Raw genomic sequence first — 13,523 nt, 5'->3', positions numbered from 1 at the left:
GACGTCTGCGTCACGCTCAGCCCCGCCCCTCGGCCCCGGAAACGCCCGAAGGCTCCCTCCAGCCACCGAGGATTATGGAGCGCTCCTCCCAAGTCCCAGGCTCGGACAAGCCGGGCGCACGGCGTTCAGCCCAGACCCGACTTCCCGGCAGCCTTAGTCGCCGCGGCATCGGGTCAGAGGCATCCCCAGAGACCAAGGGAAGGTGGAGGCGGCCTTGGCTGCCGTCGTCTCCTTCGTTGTGAGTAACTCCCCCGACAGACGCCGCTAAGCGTGCGAGAGGGCCAGAGGCCCACCACCGAGCGGAGGAGGCGGGGCTCTGGGAGGGGCTCCTGCGGCAGAGGCTCTTCCCTGGGGGAGGGTGCCGCCTACGAGGGCACCCGTGCAACCAGCCCTGGGCACGTGTCCGTGCATCTGTGAGCAGCACCCGCCCTCTCCTCAGATCTCCGTTTCTGCACTTGTAAGATGGGGGTTCGGGACACTTCTATGTATGTCCTGCAAAAAACCGGGATTTCGTCCAGTATTTTCAGAATTCCTGTCATCAGTCAGGCACTGAGACATCGGAGGTGGGTCAGCCTATCCCGTGTGGACGCGCAGAGCCCTGGGATCTCCTTCCGTTGCTGCGTTAGTAGTCCTGAGACAGGAGAGTCCTAAAGGTTGGGGATTAGCTCCTTCCTGGTGAACCAGGCACTCTGCAGCCTGGGATGTGACAGACATGAGACGTGGCCACGCAAGTAAGGGGTAAAAGTGATACCTTGGATTTACCGAGCACTTACTGCGTGCCTGGCTTTACACAGAGCCCATCACATGTGCTATTTCCACCTCACCACGCCCCTGTTTGGTAGGTACTGTACTTGCCATCCCCCGCTGACTGAGGTTATTTGAGGCCCCAAAACACAGAACAGTAACCAGTTCAAGGTTACCCAGCTAACAAGTGGCTGAAGCAGCAGTCCACAATCTTACCCACTATACTGTTCTGAGACATGTTTGATCTGGAAGGCAGGATGGCAGGCGGAGAAAACGACAAGGGCCTACCAGTATTAAATATGTGTTGGGTGCTGGCCCAAGGACCAACGTCCTTTATACTGCGTCACGCTCAGCCCCGCGTGACCATGACCCTTACACTATTAGTTTTGTTATTTCTACTTCACAGACTAGACTCAGAGAGGTCACCTCACATGTCTCAGGTCACAGTATTAAAAAAAAAAAACTGGGACTTTCGGGTTCATTGATGGTGCACTCTACCTGCCTGTATCTCCCTCCCACTCCACTCTCTCTGAGTCTGTTTCCCCCTTCTGTAAAATGAGACACTTCGGCCAGAAGACCCTGGACATTGTTTCCTGAGCTCACATATTTTGATTTTTAGGTAGCACTGACATGATGTCTTGAGGCCTGGGTTTGTTCCCAATTATCTGTGACTTAGGAATGCTTTGGCCAAGTCCCCTGCATCTCTGAGCCTCAGTTTGCCCTTCCTAAAATGTAGAGACTAGACAATCATAATGGCAATGGCACCTTCTGGCTTTAATATTTTATCACTGCAGATGAATAGACAAGTTGAGGTTCAGCAAACTATGCATCCCCTGAGAATTTCTAATGAATGTGAATCTGCCACCTCACTCTGAATGTGCCGGTGCTAGACTTCCAAGGACAGATACCATATGTGGGTGAAGGGGAGCAGACAACTTCTAATTAGCAGTAACTTCTGGGGGAGGCTTACTCCTCCAATGATACAGAGCCCACTGCTCAGGTCAGACCAACCCAAGGCTGGGTGCCACCATTCCCACTTCCCCGCAGAGCACCTCAGGCTAGTGACCTCTCCTCTCCATGCCTCAGTTTCTGCATCCGTAAAATGGGGCGCTAACAATACCAGCCTCATTTGAGATTTGGTGGAAAACATATGCAAAAAGACTCACACCACTTCTGGCCTAGAAAACACACTAAACACAACCTTCTGCAGCACCATCCTGGCGCTGGGAGAGTTCCTGAGTTTCAGACTCTGCACCCTCTGCCCCCTGGGACTAAGGAAGTGTTAGGGGCGAGGGAGGAGAGGCAGGGTCCTGCTGTGTCCGCAAGGGACTCAGATAAGAGATACTGGTGGCCCCCACCCCTGATACTGCTGGCATAGGTTGCCAGGTCTGATGGTGGCTGAAGTAATACTAACGGGTATTCCTGCACATCCCTGGCTGGTGGCAGCCCCTGGGGTGTGGCAGAGGCCATCTGAGGACAGAAAAGGCAGAGGAATGGTGTCAGGACTGCTGCATTGTGTGCCAGGGGCTGCAGCAGCAAGGTGCAGTCTCGTGGTTGGAGATGACACAGCTGAAGTGCGTGCTATCCTTCTGGCTTTTATGAAGTGCATTCATATCTGTTGTGTCCCCAGGACAGGGCTGTGTGACATAGGACAGGATTTTCTACTTGCACTATGGAGACTGCTAGTTCTGGCCTGTGGGTGAGCTGCAGGGGGCCAGGAGCCTTCAAAACTGCGTGCAGGATTGTGTGAGTGATTCTCCAAGAGGTGTGAGACCCCAAAATGTCAGAAGTTCTCAATTTTAGGGGTCGGAAGAACTGGTGTAAGACACCCTGATGCTTGTAAATGGCATCGTGTGCAAGGGCTGAACCCCCCACCCCCACCCCTCAAACCTTATTCCTCCCCTCCTTCCCTTCTTTCATCATCCATTCCACAAACATTTCTTGAGACCTGCTCCAGGCCCAGGCCTGCACTGGAAATACAGCCAGAAAAACAGGAGTCCCATCTCCTCTTACCACAAACAAATAAGGAACCAGTTTCAGAAGGGCTGATAGAAGGGCAAGCCCAGGGCCTGAGGGAGTCACAAACTGGTGCTTCTGACCCACCATGTGGTGGGGAGAGGGGAGCAAGTTGGGGAATCAGGAGGTGAGGCCTGGTTCCGTGTCTGTAGCCTTGGGTGGATCGCTGGACTTTCTGAGCCTCAGTTTCCCCTTCTTTCTCATAGGGCCAATGGCATCACTTTGGGATGGGGTGAGGATGGAGGAGATAAAGGATTCCCCTTTGGAATAGGTCAGTGGGAAAGGAATTGGTGTAGGACTCAGGGATCTGGCCTCAATCCCCTCTCTGCTTGGTCTCTCTGGGTCACCCCAGACACCTCCCAGGGCCTCAGTTTCCTACTCACACAGAGAGGGAGCCTGGCTGCCCAGTCTTCCATGGGCAAATGCACATGGGCACATGGGCAGTGGAAGCTCCAAGAAAGGTGAACAATCAGAGAGAGCTTCCCAAAGGAGGTGGCATCACTGAGGCCTAGAGGATCAAAGAGCAGGGGTTGTGAAAGAACCACAGGGGTCCCTGGCAGAACCCCCAGGTGTGATGGAGGAATTTAAGGGTGGGGCCTTGGGTTCTTGTAGAAGGGAAGAGAGAAGCAGAGTGGTCCTTGAGCTCCAGTCCTCACTGACTGGTGGAGTGAATGACGAAGAGCAGGGCCTCTGAGTCAGGTGAGCCTGGGTTTCAAGCCTTCCTGTCCTGCTTCATTAAACACCCTTGGTGGGACACCTGGGTGGCTCAGTTGGTTAAGCGTCTGACTTTGGCTCAGGTCATGATCTCACAGTTGGTGAGTTCAAGTACCATCTCAGGCTCTGTGTTGCCAGTGCAGAGCCTGGTTTGGATTTCTGTCTCCCTCTCTCTCTGCCCCTCTCCAGTTTACTCTCTCTCTTTTCTCTCTTTCTCTTTCTCAAAGTGAATAAACATTTAAAAATTTTATAAAGGCCCTCGTAAGGCTTTCATCTAAGCCTCAGTTACTGCCATCTGGGAAATGGGGATAAGATAACCCATTCATAAGTTTGTTGGCTATTATATGATCCCATTTATATGAAGTGTCCAGAATAGGCAGACCTATAAAGAAGAAAGTAGGTTACTGGTTTCTTTAGAGCTGGAGGGATGAGGGAATCGAGGGATGATTATTCAGGAGTATGCGGTTTCTTTTTGTGGGGATGAAAATGTCCTAAAATCAACCGCGGTGGTGGTTGCACAACAATATACTAAAAAACATTGACTCGTACACTTTACATGGCTGAATTGTATGGATGGTGTGTGATTTATATCTCAGGAGACTGTCACAAAGAAACAAAAGGTTGTTGGGAGGATCAGAGGAGATGCTGCATGGCATCACATTGTAAGCGCTGTCTAAATGTTAGCCATCGCTGGCTTTGTTTATTCCCAGTAGCAAGTCCAGCCCTCCCTCAGAGAGGGCGGATAGGCTCCAGGAGGTGGGGAGGGAGCCTGACCTACCAGTGGCTGGCTAGGGGCCCCAAGCAAGGTGCATAACCTCTCTCAGCCTCGATTTTCTCATCTGTGAAATAGGGGTGATTTTCCAGATTTTGGCCACCTCTTGAGACACTGTGAGGTCAGATCAGACCACGTTTTGTCAGATACAGACCCACGGCTGGACGCATCCTCATGTATGCAGACAGGGGCAGGGAGGTTGCATGTTCCCTCTCTCTGCTCAAGGTGGGGCTGGCTTCACCCTCCATTCATCTTGAGTACTGAGTGCAGATTGCATTTAAGGCACTGGGCAGAGGATAGAGCAGGGCTCACCACAAAATGAGCCCTGGACCTCAGAGGAGCCTGGGAGGAGGGGCACTCAAGGGTCTCCCAGGCTAGGATTGAGCAAGCTGTCATGTTACTATGTGAGCCTCAGTTATGTCATCTATGAAAAGGGGAAAAATAGTGTCTTCCAGGTGGAGCTGTACTGAGGCTCACAGTGACTGGCCCAGCGGTTACACATAATACAATGGAACCATTATTATTTATTATTACTATCAATATCATGATCAAGTGCCTTTTGTCACCTCATTTCAGCTCTCTTATTACACAGTGAATTGTGTCAGGTCTCCATCTCCCCTTCTCTGTCTTAGACCATCAAGTCCCCCAGGGCAGGGCCTGGATGCCTCTTCAGACCCAGTCCTGGAGCCCGAAGAAGCTTCTCCTCTGTGCAGCCCCCAGCCCCCTTCTTGCCCCCTTTCTCCAGGACCCTTTCTCTGGGCCTGCAGGTTGGGCCAAGCAGGGAACTGAAGCCCTCTCCTCCTGTCCTGCTGCAAGGTAAGGTCACCAGGTCACCCCCTGGCAGGCCTTTCTGGCCATTCTGTTCTCACTGCAGCTGGAGCTGAGCTAGAGCAGGCTGAGCCCGACTCAGCATCTCCTCCCACATCCCTCCCTCTGCAGAGCTGTGAGCCTGGCTGGGGACTAGCCAGGGCCGCAGGAGCATCCGCAGCATCCCTGTTGCTGTGGTAGACGGAGGGCGGGGATGGAGGGGTGTGCTGTCCCTTGCTGGGTGCTAGTCTTCACTCCAGCTCCCCCCCCCCCGCCCCGCACTGCCTGCCTTGCAGCTCCCTCAGAGTGCTCTCCACCCAAACTGCCTGCTGACCACTCCTTCCCCTCTCCTGGTTCCAGTTTGCAGACAGCACTGTCTCCGTCTACAGCCTGCCAGGCACCTGGGATAATGAGACATGTGGTGCATTGAGAGGAAGGTCAAGGTCCAACCACAACCCTGCCATGAATGGACTGGGCACCTCAGAGTGGCTTATGGAATCTCTGTGTCTGTTTCCCCATTTGTACTGTGTGAATGATCCTGAAGGTCTCAGCCCTGACATTCATTCTTCTGATTTCTTTTTATCTCCCCCTGACCCTGAATCTTTCACCTCAAAATAGGTCTCCCTGTGTGTCTGAACAGGGACATCAGCAACCAGGCCAGGCAAACTGGAGAGGGTTAAGATAGGGTGGGTGATAGGGGTGGTGGAGAAGCCAAGCTTTGGAGCTTGCAACCTTGGGCTGGACTCCTCTTTCCCCCCAAGCCAGTCCTTACCTTCCTGAACCTCGTTCTCTTCATCCATAAAATGGGGAAATGAGTTATTGGAGGTGGACCCCTGTGCCAGACACAGCGCTAGCAGGTGACAGTAAACAGGGCTCTCCTTCCCCTTCAACGTGTAGCTTAGCTCCCCATGCCCAGGGCTCTCCTGTAGAGGTTCCTGCAGATGGTGTCACAGATGAGGGATCAACTAGCCATGGGCATTTTGTGGCTGAGGTGGTTCCCAGGAGGGGTGGGGGGAGGAGCGTCAGTGTGCCTCCAGGTGATCTGTGTGATCCCAGCTCAGGGGTGAGCAGAAAGTGGGGAGGCCAGAGCAGGTTTCACCCCTGGGGGTCAGAAGAGGGGGCATGGGACTTGGCACCCTATTTGCTCATTTGTTCATCCACTCAGCAAATCATTCAGTCTCCTTGAAGGCCACTGCACGCCTGGACCCGTGGAGGACAGAGCAGTACACGGCTGTGCGCCAGCCCCTGTTCCAAGCACCGTACGTGAATTAACTCGCTTTTATCCTCACAACAGAATGGAGTAAGAACTGTTTGTCTCGTTTGGCACAGAGAAGTTAAGTACCTCGCCCAAGGTTGCGCAGCAGATAAGTGGTAGACTTGGCCTCTGAAACCAGACAGTCCTCTGAGATGACCAGAGCTCCCCCTCATCTTCCCACTGCCCTCAGGGGGGCTGGCTTCATTTCCTTCTTGCTGGTTCTGGAACAGCCCCCTGGGTCTTAGACCTCTAGCCCTTGTTCTTACAGCCTCCTCTATCTGCAGTCTGTATTCTGACCCTCTTTCTTCTCTGACTGACCAACTCCTGGTCATCATTCAGTGCTCAGCTGCGGCAACACTTCTTCCAGGAAGGCTTCCTTGGTGCCCTTTCCACCCCTGGCTGGGTTACGCTCCTCTGCCAACCTCTCTTATCGTCCTTTCCCCTATCTCCCATTTATCTCTCTCCTGTCGCAAGCATCTGTTGATTTTTTTAAATGTTTATTTTTGAGAGAGAGCAAGCACAAGTGGGGGAGGAGCAGAGAGAGAGAGGGAGAGAGGGAGACAGAGGATCCGAAGCAGACTCTGCGCTCAGAGCAGAGCCCAGTGCGGGGCTTAAACTCACAAACTGTGAGATCATGACCTGAGCCGAAGTAGGACACTCAACCAGCTAGCCACCCAGGTACCCGAAGTATCTGCTAGTTTAGCTGCCTCCCCACCAGGCTGTGAGCCCCTTGCCCTCACCTTGGCACCCTGTGCCTGCCACCATATGTGGTAAATCTTGATTGTTAGTAATCTTATCAACAGTGGGCAAGTTCCAGTATCTCTGTTTCATAGAGGAAGAAGCTGAGGCACAGAGAGGTGACATGATCTACCCAACTCTCAGACCTAAGAGTAACAGAGCTGACGTTTGCTGGAACGGTCTCCATCTCCAGGAGGAGGTCTTGGAAGGTGTCAGAGGACTTTGTAGTAGCCCTTGCTTGGGGTCTGACAGGCAAATGGCCAATAACAATCATAACAAGATTAATAATAATAGCAATCCTTTTACTGTGTCTCAGGCACCATGCTAAGCACTGTGTGTGAATATTTTCACTTATGCTGTACTCTTTCCTTATGAAGTAAGTGCTATGATTAACCCTGTTTTAGAACTGGGGAAATAGAAGCTCAGAGAGGTTAAGTGACATGCTCAAGGTCACACAGCAATGATTTACCAAACCAGAGTTTAAACTTTTTAAGTGATTTATTAATGGCTTAAAAGCCAAGAGACCCAAAGGGTAGACAACAAAAAGTCTCCCTCCCTCTCTTCTGTCCCCAGCCACCCAGTGCCTCCCCTGGAGGTAACGAGGATGATTCACAAATGTCCTTCAGAGCAGGTTTGTGTGTTCACAGACAAACCTGGGTTTGTGTTATTCAGAGCCAGGTTTAAACCCACACCTGTGAGATTCCCCATCACCCACAGAGGCTCAGAGTTTGCCACAGAGTGCCCACCATGCCCTGGCAGAGATTTGGGGCCACCAAAAGCCTCTGTCCTCTGCCCCAGTTCCCTCTCCCCACTGCTATTGTGCCTCTTCAGCAGTTGGCTGAGGGCCTGCCTAGCTCGACTCGGGCTGCACCAGAGCCCGGGCACCAGTCCAGGACCCTACCCAGCGATGGCGGAAAGGCTGCGGCAGGCCATGGGGGGCCCCTTCAGCCCAGTCTGACATCCATTTTCTTATCCTTCATGGTGGCAGCCCAGATAGGGGAGGAGCTCGTCCAAAGGCAGGAGGCCGGAGTGAGCACAGGGGTATGGAGCTGCCTCAGTCTTCGGGCACAAGGAGACTTGGGTTGGAGTCCCGGCCCCACCCCTTCCTGCTGCAGAACCAGATGGGCCTTAAGGAGCCTCTGTTTTCTCAGGACATTCATGAGGATTAAGAGACAAAGCACCCGCTTGGGGAATGTAATAGCCCCCCCCCCATAAGTTTGTAGTCAGCTTGTTTTAATTATGAAGGCCTCTGTTCTGAGTTTTCCCAAATTTCCATCTGACCTCTAGAAAGCTCAGCTCTTCCTTTCTACATGTCAACTGAATGTGAATAAACATTAGGTTGTATTATTGTTGGTGGTGGTATTATTCTTACTCTTACTTGGTGCCCAGAGAGTGGTGTCCTTGGGTATGTAGACCTCAAGGACCACACCCCTGCCCTCTCCCCCGGTGACACTCTGAGGGGTAGCCGCATGGCAGGAGTTTACTCTGTTGGGGGGCAGAGCAGCAGGGGACCTGTGTGCGGAGGTTTGAAGACGACTAGGGGAAGGAGGGAAACAGGAAGCTGGATGGGTGTAAGAGCACAGGGCTGGGAATGGGATGTCTTGGTCGGTGGCCTGCCTGAGCTCCAGTTTCCTGTATGGAATAGGGGTCATTCGTCCTTTCCCATTAATATCGTGGGATTTGGGATGCTCGGGCAGGGGAATACATGAGAGAATATTTGCCACCTGCAAAGCCAAGGTCACAAGTGGTCAGCCCACAGGCTGATGTGGCCTGCGGGGCAGCTTGGTTCAGCCCCTCCCCCAACCAAGGGTATTAAAAAAACAATTCATTTGGAAATAATTGTCATGGTTGCATAGCATTGTGAATGTAATTATTGTCACTGAATTGTGCACTTAGAAATGGTTAAAATGGTGAATTTTATGTTATATATATTATACTATGATTAAAATTGTAGAAAAAAAGAGGATTTGAATCAATTGCCATATCAGCCAGAAAAACAGAGACCACTTTATGGGGGTCAGTAGCGACAATTTTGAAAAGCCAAATAGGAGGCAGTAGGAATGGTTGCCCAAACTTGTGACCTGGATGCACGGAGGATGGGCTGTCTGGAGGGCACTGTGGCTTTGGAGGAGACCCAGGTACTGCACAGAGAGCTGGGAAATACCCTGGCCTCTTACCATCTGCCAGTCTTTCTTCAGTGCCTCCCATTGGCTGAACCTAACCAGAGTAAGTTGGCAGAGGAGCTTGGGAAATGTAGTTCACAGGGCTGAGCACCTGGGATGCCAAGCAAAGCGGAGGAAGAGCAGGGAATGGGTCTGAGATCACATAACAAATGACTGGTATGGTTGTCAACATGTGACAGCTGGGTGATTTAACATAAAAATCTGGATTCATAGCTTTTCCTGAAACACCCCTGTGCCCCCTGTCCCAGCAATGACCCTGTAGAGTGGGAAAGGAAAGGAAGACAGGGCATGGGGGTCAGTGAGGCCCACCTCTACTGAGTCATGCTGGGGCACTGCCTTGGGCAGGCCAGATGAGGAGTCCTGAAAAGCTTACAGGGTCTCCAGTTTTCTGACCAGCACCTAGTGAGGCATGAAGGGACCCTAGGTCCTTTAGAGCAGGAATAGACAAGGAGCCATGAGGACCCGGAGCCAGGTAGACAGAACAGGCAGGGCCAGGGCCACTGGCAGGGCTGGATCAGCTTCTAGGAGGAGCACACTGGGTATCCAGGACTATGGGAACCTTTCTGCCCTAGCTCTTGGAGACTCTCTGGTCCTGTGGAGGTTTTGTTTGTTTGCTTTTTGTTTTATTTTTCTTTCTGAGGCTGTCAGGCCCTGTGTTCAGACCAAATCTTCCAGGAAAGCCCAAAATGTTAACTCATGGCAGAACTATCCTGGAGGCTGGGTGGACTGGAGTTTTCCTCTGAAAAGCCCTGAGGCGATACTCAGGAAGGGTCTCAGACCTATCCAAGGTCACACATGGCATTTGAGGAGAGCTGTGCTTATGCCATAGGCCTCTTGGCTGCCGGGATGCTGAGAACAGTGGCCCTGGAGTCACTTGGACTGGGGGCAAATCCCGGCTGTACTCAGTGACCTCAGACAAGGACCCACACCGCTGTCAGAAAGGGATGCCAGTACCTCCCTCACAGGATGTGGGGAGGGGAGGAGAGGTTCATGCTTGTCAGGCACCCACACAGTACCTGGTTACCTTTGTTGTCATGGTTACCAAGGAGCCAGTCCCAAGGCTGTTATGGTGACCCAGGCTGCCCTCTGACCCCCAAGATGGGGAAAACTCCCCAGATTCCTTTTTCTTCTCTTCCTGCTCCCTCCCAGGCCACACAGCCAGCAAGAATTTGTCCTCTGCAGGGATGTGCAGGGAGAAAGTCTTCCTTTTTTGATGAAACAGCGATGAGGTGATGTCTGGGTTTTTTATATCCCATTGCTGAATTGGTGCCAGACACAAGAGTCCAGGTCAGACTCCATTAAGCCACATTTGTCCTATGGGCTCCTGGCCCTGTGGGGACCTTCCAGTGATCCAGTGTGAGACCCAACAACTGGGAAGATGTTGGCCAGGGCCAATGAAAACAGTTAACAAGATGTGACACCTCTATTGGGGATCCGGGCAGGGTCTTAAGTGTCTGCCTCACTCAAGAGTCTTTCCTTTTAGGGGTGCATGGGTGGCACAGTCAGGTTAAACGTCTGACTCTTGGTTTAGGCTCAGGTTGTGATCTCGCAGTCATTGGGATCAAGCTCTGCTTTGGGATGGGCACAGAGCCTGTTTGCGATTCTCTCTGCCCCTCCCCTGCTAGTGTGTACGAGCGCTCGCGCTCTCTCAACAAAGAAAAAAGAGTCTTTACTTTAAAAAAAAAAAGGGATTGTTACATTTTTCTTCTTGCCAATGTAAGAAATCCTTTGAGGTGTAGGAGTTAACTACTAACCCAATTATTGAGAATAAAGTGAGGACTAGAGAGGTTAATTACCTTGCTCAGAGGAACCCATCGGTTAAGTGTCAAGTCATGGTCTTAATCCTGTTAATCTATTGTTGATCAGACTTCAGAAGCCTGAATGCTCATGATCATTATGCTCAACCAAAGGATGATGCTCTGGAGAATTTGAGATTGTTGGTGATAAGATTATAGGATTATATTTTAAATGAGGGGGAAATTCCTCAAAGTAGCATGCACTTGTTAAAAAAAAGATTCAGTTACAAAAATGTCTGAAGTGGATGGTGAACGGCCCTGCAACCCTACTTTCCAGAGATAAGCTCTGGATCCTTTTATTATATATATTCTTCCAGGTTCTTTTATGCATTTACAAGTGTTGATATTTATGATTTAAGAAGATTGTGCATTCTGTTTTGCAACTTGCTTTTTGCAAATAACAATAGCTCTTGAAATACAGAGGTTCCTAACCAGGCAGATCTGTGGGGGAAGTGATTGGTAAAGTTTTATGCAAAACTGTGTTTTGTATATGTGAGTTGAGGGATGGTGATTGTGTCATCAGAATTTCTAGAAAGATTCAGACCCAAGCCCCCTGTATTTCAGATGGAGAAAGCGAGGCCGAGAGGGGAAGGGCAGGTGAGTGGGGAGCCCCGCCCCTGGGGATGGCCTTGAAGGATGACAGGGAGAACACTGCAGTTGCTGGCCCTGGGCATCCTGCCCTGGCCCCAAGAAGAACTGCGCCCTGCGGAACCAGAAGGGTGAGGGAATCAGCCTTGCCTGAGCTAGCAGACAGGGTGTGCAGTCCCTGCCAGGACAAGATTTACAGCCACCAGGAGCTGGAGGTTACAGAGAAAGAGCCTGGTGCAGCACTTGGGAAGGGAGCTGTCTGCAGTGCCTGCAGCGGGCCAGCTTCTGGTCAGGCCCGGCTCCTCGTGGCTCAGGAGAGCCCTCCAAGGCACAGGCCTAGAACATGGGGATGGACAAAGGGGGGGGGTTGGAGGGCGTTCTTGGGATCAGAACCTCCTGACTCCTACCCAGCTGGTGTTGGGATCCCTCCCCTGGAGAGGATGCTGAACACAAGACCTGGTCAGGTTCTTGTTGTTGAGCTAGTAACAAGAAGTTGCTAGAGAAGGGGCAAAGAACAGAGTGACCAGCACAAGTAGAGTGACTTGAGGAATTTGAGAGGAGATCCAGATGGCTGGAGCTCAGAGCAAAAGGGTGAGGGAGGAGAAGGGAGTGGCTAGGAGGATCGCGCTCAAGATGGGTTCAGGCAGGAGCTGAACATGTCTCAGATGCAATATTTGAAGGCTCCCACTGACTGAGGACTGGATCGGAGGAAGCTAGGGATGGGAGGGTGGTGAGGAAGCAATGACCAATGGCCACGTGCCACACTGGGTGGAGTGTAAACAGGGCTGGGCCACTGAGCTGGCCGGGGGCTCACACCTTTGGCCTCCTGCCCCAAGTCCCTACCCAAGTCTCACCACTAGAGTTTCATGCCGGCACGCTCGCTACCAGGTGAGCACCACCCCTGCACCTCCAAACCCACCTCCAGTTCCCAGATGGCTCAGGAGGGTGGGGATTCACAGGATGGTAATCATAACGGTACCAGGCTGTGCTCACTTCTTTCCATGGTGTCTCTACATTGGCTCCAAGCGGCAGAGACTGTGACTCTCCCTGGTTTACAGAAGAGGAAACAGGCTTGGGGAAGTTGAGAGCCTTGACGAAGGTCCCATAGCTGTTGAGTGGCGACAGACAGAGTCACGAAACAGATCCAGGGTTCCCGTGTCATTGAGGGCCTTTGAGTCCCCCAAATCCAAAGACCAAACCCAACCCTGCATCATTGTTTTTTTCTTTCACTTGATTCATTCATGTGTTCATTCATTCATTCATTCACATTCTCATGAGCCCCACTGTGTGCCTGGCTCTGTGAGGCACTGGAAAGGCAGCAGCCCCTCCACTCCCAGGGGGCTACCCTGTGTGCAAAGAATAGCAGTGTTAGTAGAAACCAGATGGTAGGGATCCAGGAGACCAGGGGCACTGCCAACCCTATCCCTTGATGGCATCCACCAGACACAAATACCAGCAACATCCTCTATGAGAACAGCATCTGCTTGGTACTGAGGCAGGTGAGCTGGGTAGGGGGCGAAGGAATCAGCCAGATTGGGGGTTACTGGGTGAGGGATCTGGGTAAGGCCAACCTGGGGGGACAGAGAGGTGATATCTTTCAAAGGGCAGACCATGAAAGGCTACAAGGTATTCTGTTATCTAGTGGGTGAGCCTTGCAGAGGGGTTGCAGAGAGTTTGGTGAGGAACAAACGGGAAGATCCTGGGGTCAGAGGCTGCCTACAGGCCACCTGATGGGGTGGCAGAGGCAGCTGGCCAGGAGAGCGAGAATGCTCATGCAGCCCCCCTTCCCTGGGGGCAGGTTCGTCTGTCCCAAGAATGGGGCCAGGCAGTTTTCTGGGCACCTGGCAGTCCTGCTCTGCGGCTGTGGCAACCTGAGCCTGTCTTGAAATCCAAGTCTTCAACCCAGGCAG

Source organism: Suricata suricatta, chromosome 14 (assembly GCF_006229205.1).
Source record: "Suricata suricatta isolate VVHF042 chromosome 14, meerkat_22Aug2017_6uvM2_HiC, whole genome shotgun sequence".
In the NCBI taxonomy this organism is placed as follows: Eukaryota; Metazoa; Chordata; class Mammalia; order Carnivora; family Herpestidae; genus Suricata; species Suricata suricatta.
Note: the sequence above shows the minus strand (reverse complement) of the source record.